Raw genomic sequence first — 15,868 nt, forward strand, 5'->3', positions numbered from 1 at the left:
ATTCCCGGCTGTAACTCTTTCACTATTTCTTTTTTCGTTATGTAGTTTTTTAGGCTTCCCCACTTCTCTCCAACTGTTGTTAGTACAAAATCACAAAAAACCTTCGCCACAGAAGCGGTCAAACACATTGCATTCTTTATATATATTTTAGCTTTGATTTCAACTCAACCCCAAAAAAAAATTCTACAAGAAAATCTCACTTCAAATGTTTTCCTATGTTCCCATGTCGATTTGAACTTTCGAAATGTGGTTTCCACTCAATGATACCAACATTTTTCTTCTTCTACTTTTTTTCCAAAATAGAAAGGAAAAACAACTTTTGAGTATAGACTTAAAAAATCCTATGGAAAGTTTTTATTTTCACCAAAAAAAATTGTATATTTTTCTTTCGTCTAATGGATTTTGTCCATGGAACTCTTCAAGAGTTAGGACATGTTTGTGTGTATGTTTTGCGAAAAAAAACTTCCGCCTTCTGTAAAGGAAGAACTTCCCTTATATTGTTTTGGAAGCGCAAAATCAAGTGTGGAGTTCGTTATTTCTTGTTTTATTGACGTTCGTATGCTTGAAGTAGCAACCAGTGATAGGATGGATACACGTGTTGCAAATACATGAACCACATAAACGTATCGTCGAGTGGAGCTTGGGAATGTTCAAGAATGGGCAACTGTGAACATTGTTGGGATTATCATAAAATTGAATGTGTACAAGGAAAATATGTAACAAGGGAGTGTGACCAGGAGACAAGACCAAAGGATACCCTATTACACTACGATATTTTTTATAACAATCTTTACAAAAATGTAGAGCTCAAAAATAACTTATAGCGACTGAAGAACCAAAAGGCTCCAAAATCGTTAAAATATACCAAAAAATATATGATGTCTGTTGGAATTGAAATTTTCGAATTTCAGAAAATAGAAGGTTGAGTCACGTTTGTTTCCATTTCTTACCACCACATAGTGGTGAGGGTATTATGTCCTGTAACATGGACAGGAAATGAGATAGACCCAAGTTACTTTCAGAGATCTTCATAGAATCACATTCTAAGTCGATTTATGCATGTTCGTCCGTCCGTCCATGTATTTTTGTGAACAAAATGCAGGTCGTATTAATTATCCGATTGAGATTCAATTTTCCATCCAACCGAATTCAGCATAGAAGCAAGTTCATTATATTTAGAGAAAATCGGTTCAGATATAGGTATAGCTCATATATATAGGTTTCAACCGATTTGGGGTTTAAGTCCCCCACATTTGTAATATGCACCCCACAAGAATGATGTTTACTACCAGATATTAGAGACAGCTCAGAAATACCTCTGCTAAGTTGTATCAAGATCGTTTCAGATTTGGATATAGATCCCATATATATATTCAACCGATTTCGAGTTAATTGTGCAACAAATGGCCAAGATTTGTCAAAAAGTCCTGAATTTTGGTGACTTGGACCGAATTTAGTCTAGAAGTAAATATATCAAAATTGGTGAAAATCGGTTCAGATATAGCTATAGCTCCCATATATATCTTCCATCCGATATTTAAGTCCCTCACATCCGTAATATGCATTCGACAACAAAGATATTTGGTACAAGATATCTTATAGAGCTCGGAAATACCTTTGCCAAATTTTATAGAGATCGGTTGAGATTTGGATATAACTCCCATGTATATATTTAATCCGATTTCAGATTTGTTGCGTAAATAATAGCTAATATCAGCCCGAATCGACAGAATTGTGCAACTTTCAACGGAATTCAGTCTAAAAACAGGTGCATCAAATTTTGGTTATAATCGATTCCGTTTTGTGTTAAAGTCCCTCACACGCGTAATAAGAATTCCACAACAATGATATTTGATAACCGGCATCAGATACTGCTTGGAGATACCTCTGCCAAATTTTATCGAGATCAGTTCAGATTTTTATATAGCTTCGCTGGGTTTTTGGAAATTCGTAATAGATCGATACGAAAAGTACTAAAAGGTATTAAATATCGTTCCCTTCGTATTCGACGAATCAGAAGAGCTAGAACTTACATTTGGAATGGGTATCATAAATTAAGCGTACGATGAATGTACCGAAGGGTTTCTGGAAATTCGCGGGTTTTGCAAAATTAGTACTAGAACAGTCCAAAAAGCACTCAAAGCTACTAAATATCGTTCCCTTTGTCTTCCATAAACCACACGAAGTGTATGATGATTGTAGCGAAGATTTTTTGGAAATTCGCACTATAAATGTACGAAAAATACTAAAATGTGTTATATTTGAAATTTGGATGGGAATCAAGGTTGAGGAATAGGGACGAAGTATGAAGGTAGTTTTGGAAATGTGTACTCATGTATACGAAAAGTACTAAACGGTACCAAATTTGGTATAATTTGAATTTGGTGGAACACGGAGGGAGCTGGAATGCTGATATTTGAAATTAACATTACTGGCGAAGAGTAGGATTGAGATATGGAGGTATATTTGGAATGTGTACTTATGTACACTAAAAGTACTAAATGGTATTAAATTTGGTACAATTTCGATTTGGGTAAAACGGGGTATGTAGAACGTTTAAAAAAATTTTACCTATATGTACTAAATTCTACTAAACTTGGTACAATTAAATTTTTGAAGAACCGGTAGAGTTGGAATCCTGAATTTTGGATATAAAATTTTTATTGGATTTAATGATATAGGAAGTTGTTGATTTGTACTTATGTGTACTAAATAGTACTAAATTTGGTAAAATTTAAATTTTGGGAGAGCCGGTAGAGTTGAAATCCCGAAATTGGGAAATAAGATTTCTGTTCGATTGTATGATATAAGTAGTTTGGAAATTGTGTACTAAAATGTACTAAATGGTACTTATTCTGATTCGGCATAGGGGTATGTAGTAAGTTTTCAAAATTCGTACCTATGTGTAATAAATTTGGTACAATTTAAATTTTGGGAGAACCGGTAGAGTTGAAATCCTGAAATTTGGAAATAAAATTATTATTGCATTGTAGGATTGAGGTATATAGGAAGAGCTAAAATCTAGAAATTTGATACGATATTGACCTGTTGGTATCTGGCGTTTTGCAAATGCATACAATAATAATTCGATCCATAATTGTACGAAAACCACTGAATGGTACTATATCTGGTATTGGGTGAAGGTATAGAGAAAAAATTCTTTGTGAGGTTAAGAAATGGAAGTTATTTGGAAATGCGTCCTATATTTGTACGGAAAATACTAAATGGTACTAAATATGGTAATGGATGAAAAGATTAAGCTGATATCCCGCAATTTGTTATTAAGGTCTCTGTTGGTATCTAGTGTTGAGATATGGAGGTGGATTTGGAAATGTGTACAATAGTTGTTCGAAAAGTACTATGTGGTAGAAAATTGGGTATTGGGTGAAGAGATGGAGCTAGAATTTGAAAATTTAAAATGAAGATATCTTTTGGTATCTGGGGTTGAGATCTGGTGGTTGTTTTGCAAATGCATACTATAATTATTCGAATATTACTAATTGGAACACTGTTGATATCTAGGATCGAAAGATGTAGATTATTTTGGATATGCGTACTAAATGTTACTAATTTTGGCATTGAGTGAGGGGATAGAGCCGAATTACTTAAATTTGATATTAAGATCTCTGTTGATATCTCTAGTTGAGATATGGAAGTGGTTTTGTCAATGTATACTATAGTTGTACGAATGTTATATATTGTTAATGTCTAGGATGGTTTGGATATGCGTATTTAATCTTACTAAATTTGGTATTTGGTGAAGGGATAGAGCTGGAATCCCGAAATTTACTATTCGGAAATATGTAGATTCGGAAATGTGTACTATTATTTTACGAAAAGTACTGAATGATACAAAATTTGGTATTGGGTACAGGGATAGGTCTGAATTCGTCAAATTTGAGATTGAGATCTCAGTTGGTATTTGGAATTGATATTTCGGGGTGGTTTTGGAAAAGTGCTATAATTGTTCGAAAAGTACTAAGTTGCACTAAATTGGGTATTAGGTTTAGGAATAGGGCTAAAATCCTGAAATTTGATATCGAGGGCCCTTTTAGTATCTGGTAGTATCTAATGGTACTTATTTAGAATCATGGTTGATGCCTAAGATAGAGAGATGTGGATTGTTTTGGATATGCGGACTAAATGTAACTATATTTGGTAACGGTTTAAGGGATAGATATGGAATTCTTAAATTCGTTAATAAGGTCACTTCAAACTTAGAAAAATTCTGGACAGAAAAACTGGATGTAGGTCAATTGTGCAATTGTTTTACTAATATCTTCTTCGGTAAACTTCAACATGAAATACTTTTTAAGACTTTTTGCTTTTCTTTTTCCAACATAAGATATTAAAAAGGTATTTCCTTTATAAAGTGTATTCCAAATTTCGGAAGTGTTTTTAATGCCTAAAAGACCTCAAAAGCGTATCCTATCAACATAAACCTCCAGATATTCGATGAAAGAACTCAAATAGCATCTCAATAGTCCTCAAAGGCCCTATAAAGATTTATTTTACATTTGTAACGAATTTCTCAAGGTCCAACCTTCTTATGTATATCTGCATACATTCAGGGTGAGATGAAAAAACTGCAACCAACTTCAGACTGCTGTCATTTCTAAGCCACTCGCCCGACAGCTGTTAAAATTATTCCAGTGACAGGTCATTATATTGTTTACAAGCGTACAAAAGCATTTTTGTGACAATATTCCAGAAAAAAAAGTTAGACGTGATGGAATTCAAGGGTGATAGTGTGATTTCTTTATATTTGGCTGGAAAACCACAAGTGTCTATCGGTAGAGCACTCCAGCGTTCAAATGTGAATAAATCTTTTGTGTCTCGTACCATCGCTCCTTACCGTGACTGGTACTGGTAGCGTAGACCGACGTCAAGAAAGTGGATGGAAGAAAATAGCAACATCAGCTGAAATGGTTCGAAAAGTAAAAAAGCGACTTGATCAGAACCCGCGTCGCAGTGGCGGAAAAATGGCTAGTGAGTTGAACATATTGCAAAATTCCATTCGGCAAATATTGAAAAATGAGCTGGGAGTAAGGCCATTGAAATTCCAAAAAGCGCAAGAACTTACACCCTAACAGAAAGAAAAAATAGACTCAAAAGAGCTAAAGCGTTGCTTCGCTTGGCCGAAAGTGGTAAACTGCCGAATTTTGTTTTCAACAATGAGAAAACATTCGTTGTCCAGCAGTTTGTAAATAAACAAAATGATGGCGTTTACTTACCAAAGAGGTCAGCTAAAAATGTGTATTTTCGGTTGCCCACCAGAACTCAAGCGCCGGCCATGGTGATGGTGTGGGCCGCCATAACAAACGTATTAATCGACCGTGGCATCAGAATAAAGGCTGAATATTATCGCGAAAATATTCTTGAGGGTGAATTGAAGCCTTGGGCACGCAAACATTTTGGCCGCAGACCTTGGACATTCCAACAGGACTCAGCACCATCGTACTCAGCACGCGCTACCAAAGAATGGTTGCAAAATGAGGTTCCTCGCTTCATTTCCACCGCACAATGGCAACCAAAATCTCCGGATACCAATCCGTTGGACTATTGGGTCTGGAGTAATGGAGTATGGAAAGCAAGGTTGGCACTAAAAAGTACCAAAGTGTCGATCACCTCAAGCAAGCGCTTCGCCGGGAATGGGCCGTTTGGAAGCCATAATTCGTGCCAAAGGTGACCAATTCGAATAAATCTAACCTTTTCTAAAATTTGATGCTATTTTCGGCATTTTTGCTTTCATTCAATATAATTAAAAAAAAAAACAAGTAAAAAGCTGTAAGTTCAGCCGGGCCGAACTTTGAATACCCTCCACCATTTGGTACAAATTTAACAATTTTCAAAATAATAAAATACGTTAAAAATTCTGTTAAAATCTTAAAAATACCGAATATAGCCGCATATTAGGGTCTATACGACGACTTGGACCTGCATAGGCAACTTTTGTCACAAGCTATTACAATATTCATATGCGAAACTTGAAAAAAAAAATCGGTTTTTAATGTAGTTAAAATGATCAAAATACCGAATATAGGGAGGTACAATGGGTTTTATAAATGGACCTGCCCGGACAATTTTCTGTCATAGGCTGTAGTATCCATTACTAACTTCAAATACAATTCCGGTAAATAATGTCGCTAAAATCAAATACCGAATATTGTGGGTTCCGTTATATGGGGGCTATACGAAGACGTGGACCTGCAGAGACAATTTTCTGTCATAGGCTGTAGTATCCATTACGAACATCAAATGCGAAATTTGAAACAATTCCGGTAAATAATGTCGCTAAAATCATCAAAATATCGAATATCCGGGGGTACCGTTATATGGGGGCTATACGAAGACGTGGATCTACATGGTTCATTTTCTGTTTTATGCTGAAGTATCTATTAACCATATAACCATAAAATACCAAATTTAAAATAATTCCGGTAAATAATGTCACTAAAACCATCAAAATACCGAATATCGGGAGGTACCGTTATATGGGGGCTATACGAAGACGTGAACCTGCATGGCCAATTTTCAATACCAAAAGTCCTACAGACATAATACACATTTGAGTAAAATCTTATCAACCTACTTTATTTCGTTCGGAAGCTAGAGTGATTTCCACATAGCCTAATGACAGAATTCAGTATTGAATATACTACGATTCGAATATAATTTCAATTCTTCAATATGTAAAGCTTCACCATTTTCTACTTTTTGTGTTCATGATTTAATAGCATTGCAACGAGATTGCAAGCCAATAAAATCAACATTCCAACAGCAGCCATAAAAACTAATTTGGCAATGAAATACTTTCTAAATTGAAGAAAATAGCAAAAAAAAACAGGCCATTTTCAAGTGGGCGACAAAGTTCTCTGAAGGTGGGTAGCACATTTTCATATAATTCATTAAATTGCAGTAAAAGAAAGGATATATAATGCCAAAAAAATTATAAACTAAAAACAGGAAATAAAACACCACCCAAAAATATATACCTGACAATGCGAAACAAAACAAAAAATTCTAAGGAAACATTACAAAGGCATTTAAATTATAGTCCTTTAGTATCAGTGACTTGTATTTCTTGCCATGTTTAATTTTCTAGAAAAAAAAATCCTGAGCTCGTTTAAAAAATTTTCTCCAAGATAAAAATCTTTTGGCAAATAACAAAAACCAGAAGCAAGGTCGTTTCGAGAATGCCCGAAAAAAAGTGCAGTTCAACCCGTTGGGTTATTCAAACAGCCATTCATTCAGTGCCACATACACACACACACACACAGTGAGACAAAAAGACATTAGCCAAATGGCAGGTTTGTCTATGGCCATGTTTTCCTTAGGTTTTCGTTTAGGTTTATTTTTCCGTTTCCTTTTTTCCTTTGCTTTGGCAAAACACCTCAAACATATGTCAAGGAAAGACGACAGCACAATGGACGAAAACTTGAGTTACATCCAAGAAGAGTAAATTCCAAAAATATGTGTGTCATTAAATCATGGCCACAAAACCAAGACGACATGTCCACAAAATACATATACATATGTATACTCTTCTATATACATACACACATACATATAAATATATATATATTTTGAACTCGTTTGGCTCGTTTCCGTGGCACTGAATTTTTAAGCCACGTGTTTAATTGACATGTGGGCGTTAAATTACATAAATAAGTGATGGCTGGTTGGTTGGCTGACTGGTTGGTCTATAACCTCCAAGTTTGCCAATGCCGAGGCATGAGAGTTGATTTGTTCTGCTTTGTTTCATTCACTTTTTTCGCAAATATTTGCAAACATTTCCGTTGCTTGGTTTTTTCATTTCCCGCCTTTTTTTGTTGGCTTTTTTATTTCGTTTTGCTAAAAATGAGAATTTAATGTATTTTTCTTCTTGGAAACAGAGAACCAATAAAAATACTTCCGTCCCTGTTAAGTATATTGAGATTGTGTGGCATATTTTCAGGGTCATCAAAGGTTCTGTTTTTTTTTTTTTCTTTTTTGTTGAGGTACAAATGTGAAAGAGTGCAACAAATATTGATTGGAAAGAAATGCAAATTTGTTGCCAAAACGCAAACGTATGCAAATATGTATAGTTAGATGGGACTGAGATTATTGAAACATCTCAACATTTTTAGTCGATCAAGTAAAACTCTCTTTTGGTGGAACCTCAAGGGGCAAGTCGGTAGAATAATAGATTATATTCTTTATTGGTCCTCGTACAAGCAAAAAGGTTAATAGACCCATAGTTAATTTTTGAGGATATTCATAGAATCACTTTTTGAGTCGATTTATGTTTATCAGTACGTCGGTCAGTCCGTCGAAGTATTCCTGTGAACAAAATGCAGTTCGCATTTATTAACCGATTGAGATGAAATTTTGCAAACAATATTTGTGTGGCACAAGGACAAATCTTATTGACATTGGAGATAATCGGATCAGATTTAGATATAGCCCCCATATATGTATATCTTCAACTGATTTCGGGTTAATTGTGCACAAAATAGCCAATATCAGTTTAAATGACCTGAATTTTGGCACATCCAACCAAATTCAGTCTAGAAGTAAATACATCAAATTTTGTAAAAATCGGTTCAGATATAGCTATAGATCCCATATATATGTTTTATCTGATTTGGTGTTTAAGTCCCTCACATTCGTAATATGTATTCGACAGCAATTATATTTGCTACCAGATATCTTATAGAGCTCGAAATTACCTTTACCAAATTCTATAGAGATCAGCTAAGATTTGGGTATAACTCAAATATATATCCTTAAATCGATTTCAGTTTTATTGTGGAAATAATGCCTTTACCAACTCTGTTGTTTCACATAAATCCAAATTGCGCCAAATTTAGTACATATAAGTACATATATCCAAAACTACCTCTATATCCCAATGTTGCACGCCGACTGTAATCTTATTTCTAAATTTCAGGATACTAGTTCTACTCTCTAATTTCCAAAACTTCCAACATACCCAAATCCTATAATGTAAAGCACTCTTATTTCCAAACTTCAGGATATACAATTCTCTTCTAGGGAATATACTACTCACAATAAAATCCTTGTGTGGATTTTCAGACAACTCCGTTGAAAAATGAGGCTAAATCATCAAAATACAGAATATCAGAAGGAACTTTATAAAGGGGATATATGATATATTAGATCTCTTCCAAGAGGTAGTGTTTTCAAAAGGAACTTTTCTGGCTGAAATCATGAAAATACCGAATATCGGGGAGTACCGTTATATGGGGGCTATATGGATTTTATCCCATTATGTCCTATGAATACCAATTCTCAGACAAATCCGTGAAAAAAGAAATGTGGCAAAAATTATCAAAATACCGAATATCGGGAGGTACCGTTGTATGGCGATTATACCAAAACGTGGACCGATATATCTTTTTTTCAATACCAACCATCCTAGATATAATACAAATAGTTCTGCTAAATTTTGACGCTCTACAACAAATAATGTGGCCTGTATCGTGAATTCAACAGACAGAAGGACATCGTTAAAACGACTTAGAATTTTATGCTGATTATGAATATATATACATTATGGGGTCTACAACGAATATTTAGGGATGTTACAAACGGAATGAAAAAGTTAATATACCCTCCTTTCCAAGGTGGAGGGTACAACAAGTTGGATTCAAGTTTGATTTCAAAAGGCAGACAGATTGACTAACAGTCCCACGGAAACCTTTTATGAACAACAATATGGATACCAAATATTCATTAGGTGTTGCGAATGGAGTGTTATGGCAGAGGATTTAACAATCAAAACAATTGTTTTCAATTCCCTCAAATATTTAATCATTTCCTCTCTCTCTCTCTTTTAGAAATGAAAATTGTATCCATTATCATATTATATGGCATGTTGTATATCCTACTGCGGCTGAAATGCCTTACATTAAATACCGAACACATTGTGTAAATCCTGATAGTACATATTAAATAAAAACCCACCCCTCCCCCGAACAATAGACTTCTTTGTCTATTGGTTTCCATGCGTAGCTAAATCTCTATTAAGATAGGATTTTGCCAACTCAAAAGCCAAACACTTTCGTTTTCAATTACTTGCCAGGATTCCAAAAAAGAACATTAAAATCCCACAAAATAACATTTGCTTCACACGTATGCACACACACACACAGACAGAAGCGCATTCACACAATGGTGAGTGTGTGTGACAAATTGTTACCTGTGTAAGCAAGTGGAAGCTTTCTCCTCCGGTACACAACATTGAACTGTCTCTGCCTTGCCTTACCTTGGATGCTTTACTCTAAGTGCTACAATTTTCTTTTGTTAACAAATTGAAATATAAATAAATAAAAAAGCGAAGAAGGGACATAAAAATACAAACACATGTTTGTACATGTTTATCCTTGTTTTGTTGGAAAGGTAAGGCAAGACAAGCCCGCATACATATAACAAGTAAAAAAGCAGTAAGTTCGGCCATGCCGCACTTTGAATACCCTCCACCATTTAGAAGGAATTTGAAAATTTCCGAAAAAGATAACATTCGCCAAAAATTCTGTTAACATTTTAAAAATACCGAATATAGCCGTAATATTAGGGCCTGTACGACGTGCACCTCCATAGGCATTGTTTGTCTCAAGCCATTACTATATTCAAATTCGAAACTTGAAATAAACGGTGAATAATATAGCCAAAATCATCAAAATACCGTACATTGGGAGGTACCGTTATATACGAGCTATACGAAGACCTGGACCTGCATAGACAATTTTCTGTCACAGGCTGTAGTACCCGTTTCGAACTTCAAACACCAAATTTGAAACATTTCTATGACGAACTTCAAATACGACATCTCAAACAATTTCGGTGAGTATTGTACCTAAAATCGTCAACATACCGAATATAAGGAGGTACTGATAAATGGGGCCTATACGAAGTCCTGGACCTGCATGGACTATTTTCTGCCTTAGGCTGTAGTATCCATTTCGAACTTCAATCACCAAATTTGAAAAAATTCCGGTGAATAATGTCGCTAAAATCATCAAAATACCGAATATCGGGAGGTACCGTTATATGGGGGCTTTACGAAGGCGTGGACTTGCACAGACGATTTTCTGCCTCAGGCTGTAGTACCCGTTTCGAACTTCAAACACCAAATTTGAAACATTTCCAGTGAATAATATCGCTAAAATCATCAAAATACCGAATATCGGAAGGTACCGTTATATGGGGGCTATACGAAGACGTGGACCTGCATAGACAATTTTCTGCCTTAGGCTGTAGCATCGATTTCGAACTTCAAATGGCAATTTTAAAACAATTCCGGTGAATAATGAAGCTTAAATCCTCAAAATACCAAATATCGGGAGGTACCGTTATATGGGGGCTATATGAAAACGTAGACCTACAAGACCCACTTACGAACTTATCCTGCCTACTGGCAAAATAAAAATGTGTGCAAAATTTTAGCCTTCTATCTCCATTCGTTCGAAAGATAGCGTGATTACAACAGACGGACAGACCGACAGACACACAGACAGACAGACAGACACACAGACAGACAGACACACAGACAGACAGACACACAGACAGACAGACACACAGACAGACAGACAGGCGGACATGCCTAAATCGTCTTGGATTTTTACGCTGATCAAGAATATATATACTTTGTTGGGTCTAAGATCATTATTTCGATGAGTTACAAACGGAATGACAAAATGAATATACCCTCCATGGTATGGTGGAGGGTATAAAAATCAAGAACAGTGTATGTGTGTGTGTGCAGAAAAGGGAAAACATTTGAGGTGAATAGACGTTAAATGTTTATGTGAAGCTATCACAAGAAGAATCCTGCAAATGTATTTGGATGGGTAATATAGCCAAGGATAACACTAACACAGATACACCAAACATGCAACACATAAACACCAAATACACCCACACACGAGTTTTATTAAATCCCAATAGCTATAAAACTGAGTTTTCTGAGCTTAGACGCCGTGAGTGTTATTTGTAAATATCCTTGACACCGAATTACATAAAATGAACTTTAAAAAAACCCAACCCCAACCCCAACCCGAACCCCATTCACGGTGTTAATTTCGAAAATACTTTACTTTATTCCAGAAACCAATACCATTACGAAAAGGTTGATGTCATTGTTTAAAGATTTCGTTTCTTTTTTTTTTTCTTCGTTATGGGGGCGTTGAGCACCAAGTGGAGGTTTCAAAATTTACACCGTGTCCGTTGTGCTCCAATAAAAAATTATTGAAGTGGAAAACATCAACAACTTATAGACACCATCGATAAAAGTGATGTGAAGGTTTGAAGGAAACCTAATAACTAGTAGTGCACAGTGATATTGAATGAAAACAGCGCCTTTTGGCATCGAATTATTCAAAATTTCGTTTGATCAAGATATTTTTATATCCTCCACCTTTGAAAGGACGGTATATCGACTTTGTCATTCCGTTTGTAACATCCTTAAATATTCGTTGTAGACCCCATAAAGTGTTTATATTCATAATCAGCATAAAATTCTAAGTCGAGTTAAAGATGTCCGTCTGCTTGCGTCTTGCTTGTCCTGTCTGTTGAAATCACGATGCAGCCCACATTATTTGACGTAGATCGCCAAAATTTAGCAAAGCAATTTGTATTGTGTCTAGGATGGTTGGTATTGAAAATGAAATATATCGGTCCACGTTTTTGTATAAAAATCAGTAGTTGTAGGTTATACATTGTATGTATAGGCCCAGGTTTTTGTATAGCCCCCATATAACGGTACCTCCCGATATTCGGTATTTTGATGATTTTTGCAACACTTTTCACGGATTTGTCTGAAATTTTGTATTTATAGGTTATAATGGGTCCAAGCTCGTGTGGCGAGTCATTGTATGTATTGGCCCACGCTTTGGAATAGCCCCATATAAAGGTAACTCCATATATTCGGAATTTTGATTATTTTTGCCACATTTTTTCACGGAGTTGTCTAAAAATTGGTATTTGTTGGCCATAATGGGTTCAAGCTCCGGTGGCAAAACATCGCTTGCATAGGTTCACTATTTGCTATAGCCCCTATATAACGGTACCTCCCGATATTCGGTATTTCCATGGTTTTTGCCACATTTTTTCACTGATTTGTCTGAAAATTGGTATTTATAGGTCATATTGGGTTCTAGCTCCGTTGGCGAAACATTGCATGTATAGGTCCACGTTTTTATACAGTCCCATATAGCAGTATTGTCCTTTTCGTATCGGACCTATTGCGACATTTGGGTTCTATCGACTACTTAATTTACCTTCATCTGGGAATGGTAGTAGTTTTTGAAAAATTAAGAAATACGCGTGACGTACCAAATATAGAGGACCGAAGTATTCCTTTTCATCTAATACTGAAAAAATATTGCGATAAGCATCTAACATTTATTGCCAAGCTTATTCGAATAATTAATTAAAATTTAAATCTTTTGTGGAGGAGGTTCCAGATGGAGTGAGCCGATTAATTCTTTATTCACATCGCTGACTTGTTTCGAAAATTATAGGAGATGTAAATATTGAAATCTATGACTCACGCCAAACTTGTGTTTATCGAAATATTGGGATGTGTGAAATTTGAAGGGAATCAGATGTTTACTACGCAGTTATAAGCGTTTGGCTTATTCAACATTTTGACCATTTGTGGGGGAGATACCAGAAGGAGTGGATCGATATATTCCATCTTCACACCAGGTCTTGTCTTAGCAGAAACATTGGGATGTGCTAAGTTTGAAAACAATCGGTTGCTCATTTTGCGTTTTACGAGCTTAACAGTAGGGAGAGGTATCAGATGGAGTGGTCTGATATATTTCATCTACACACCAATTATGTGTTGATGATGTGTGAAATTTGAAGAGAATCGGATATATTTTTGAGAATATGTATAATTATTCACCCTTTCAATTATTGACCCTTTGGAGAGATACCAGAAGGAGTGGATCGACATATTCCACCAGATCTTGGATTAATAAAAATATTTTGATGTGCGAAGATTGAGAAAAAAAAAAGAGAATCGGCTGCTTACTTCTCATTTTATAAGAATTAAATTATTACAAATTTTGACCCCTGGTGTGGGAGGCACATGTGGGAGTGGACCGATACTTTTCATTTTCGCACCTAACCTAGCATTGATACAAGTATTAGGATTGGCAAAATTTGAACAAAATTGGAGGAGGTTCAAGAAGTAGTGAGCTTATATTGTCCATCTCCGAACTCGATCTAAGTTTGATAACAAAATTACGATGAATTAAAGTTTGGATCAAATTGGACACTCCCTTTGAGAGTTATCGTGCCAGCAAGCCAGCCAGACAGAGAGACAGACGGAAGGACATAGCTAGATCGACTCCAAATGTCCTGAAACTAATTTTGTCCAAAAAGACCTAGTGTCTAAAACCGGTATTTCAATGAGGCACGTTTTGGCCGTATCAAATTATAAACCTTCTGTAGCCATATGCCCGAAGGTGCACACATTTTGATAGAAACAACTGGAGTTCAACTCCAACCTTCAGCATTAAGTAGATTCTAAAAACATTTTTCAATTAACTCAAACTAAGTTGTAAGTATTCAAATCTATTACGATCCAATTTTCACACTCTATACCACACTATATGTTGACGCATTTGTTTGTAACATGGGGTAGGAAGCAAAATAGACCAATAGTTACTTTTAAGGATCTTCATAGAATCACTTTCTGAGTCGATTTATGCCTGTCAGTCCGTCTATTCGTCCGTACGTCCGCCCATGTATTCCTGTGAACAAAATGCAGATCGCATTTATTTTCCGATTGAGCTGAAATTTTCCAAATAAATATATCTTTAACCGATTTCGGATTTATCGCGTACCAAATAGCCAATATCAGTCCAAATGACCTGAGTTTTGGCACATTTGGACCAAATTTAGTCTAGAAGCAAGTACATCCAATTTGGTGAAAATTGATTCAGATGTAGCTATAGGTCTTATAAATATGTTTCATCCGATTTGGGGCTTTAAGTTCCTCACATGCGTAATATGCATTCAACAACACCAGATATCAGATACGGCTCCGAAATCAGTACCTAAAATCTTGTCAAGATCGGTTTAGATTTGGAAATAGATAAAGTACATATATATACCCGATTTTAGGTTTATTGTGCACCAATTCAGCCCAAATGGACTGTATTTTGGCACATCACCCCAAATTCAGTCTAGAAGCAAGTTCTTTAAACTTGGTGAAAATCGGATCAGATATAGCTAGTGCTCACATATATATGTTTCATCCAATTTGTTGCTTAAGTCCCTCACATGCGTAATATGCCCTCTATAAAAAGGATATTTGATACCGGGCATCAGATACAGCTCGAAAATTCCTCTGCCCAAATGTATCGAAATCGGCTCAGATTTTTATATACCTACGATATATATCTTCATTCGATTTTACTGTTATTGCCCACCATATAGGTAAGATCAGCCCAAATTGGATAGATTTTTTCATGTCAACGGAATTTTGCCATTTTGTGAAACTCGGGCCGGTATATCTATCACTCAAATGAATACTTTTTATACCCTCCACCATACGTAGTATGGAGGGTATATTAAGTTCGTTATTCCGTTTGAACAAAGTACATATATTCTTGATCAGCGTCTCTCTGTTCTTCCGTCCGTCTGTCCGTCTGTTGTAATCACGATACAGTCAAAACGATTTAAGATAGGAAGCTAAAATTTTGCACAGGTCTGTCTTTTGTCTGCAGGCAAGTCGAGTTCGAAGATGGGCTATATCGATCCATTATATCGTATAGCTCCCATATGACGGTACCTCCCTATATTCGGTATTTGGATGATTTTAGCCACATTTTTCAAAGGAATTGTCTGA

At 35.7% G+C, this 15,868-nt stretch overlaps 1 protein-coding gene across 1 annotated transcript in view; it reads right to left on the reverse strand.

Moving 5' to 3' along the window:
• LOC101890888 (uncharacterized) overlaps window positions 1–15,868 on the reverse strand; it is a 518,720-nt gene that overhangs the window by 262,885 nt on the left and 239,967 nt on the right. The gene's annotated exons all lie outside the window — the stretch shown is intronic.

Source organism: Musca domestica, unplaced genomic scaffold, assembly GCF_030504385.1.
Source record: "Musca domestica strain aabys unplaced genomic scaffold, Musca_domestica.polishedcontigs.V.1.1 14, whole genome shotgun sequence".
NCBI classification, from domain to species: domain Eukaryota; kingdom Metazoa; phylum Arthropoda; class Insecta; order Diptera; family Muscidae; genus Musca; species Musca domestica.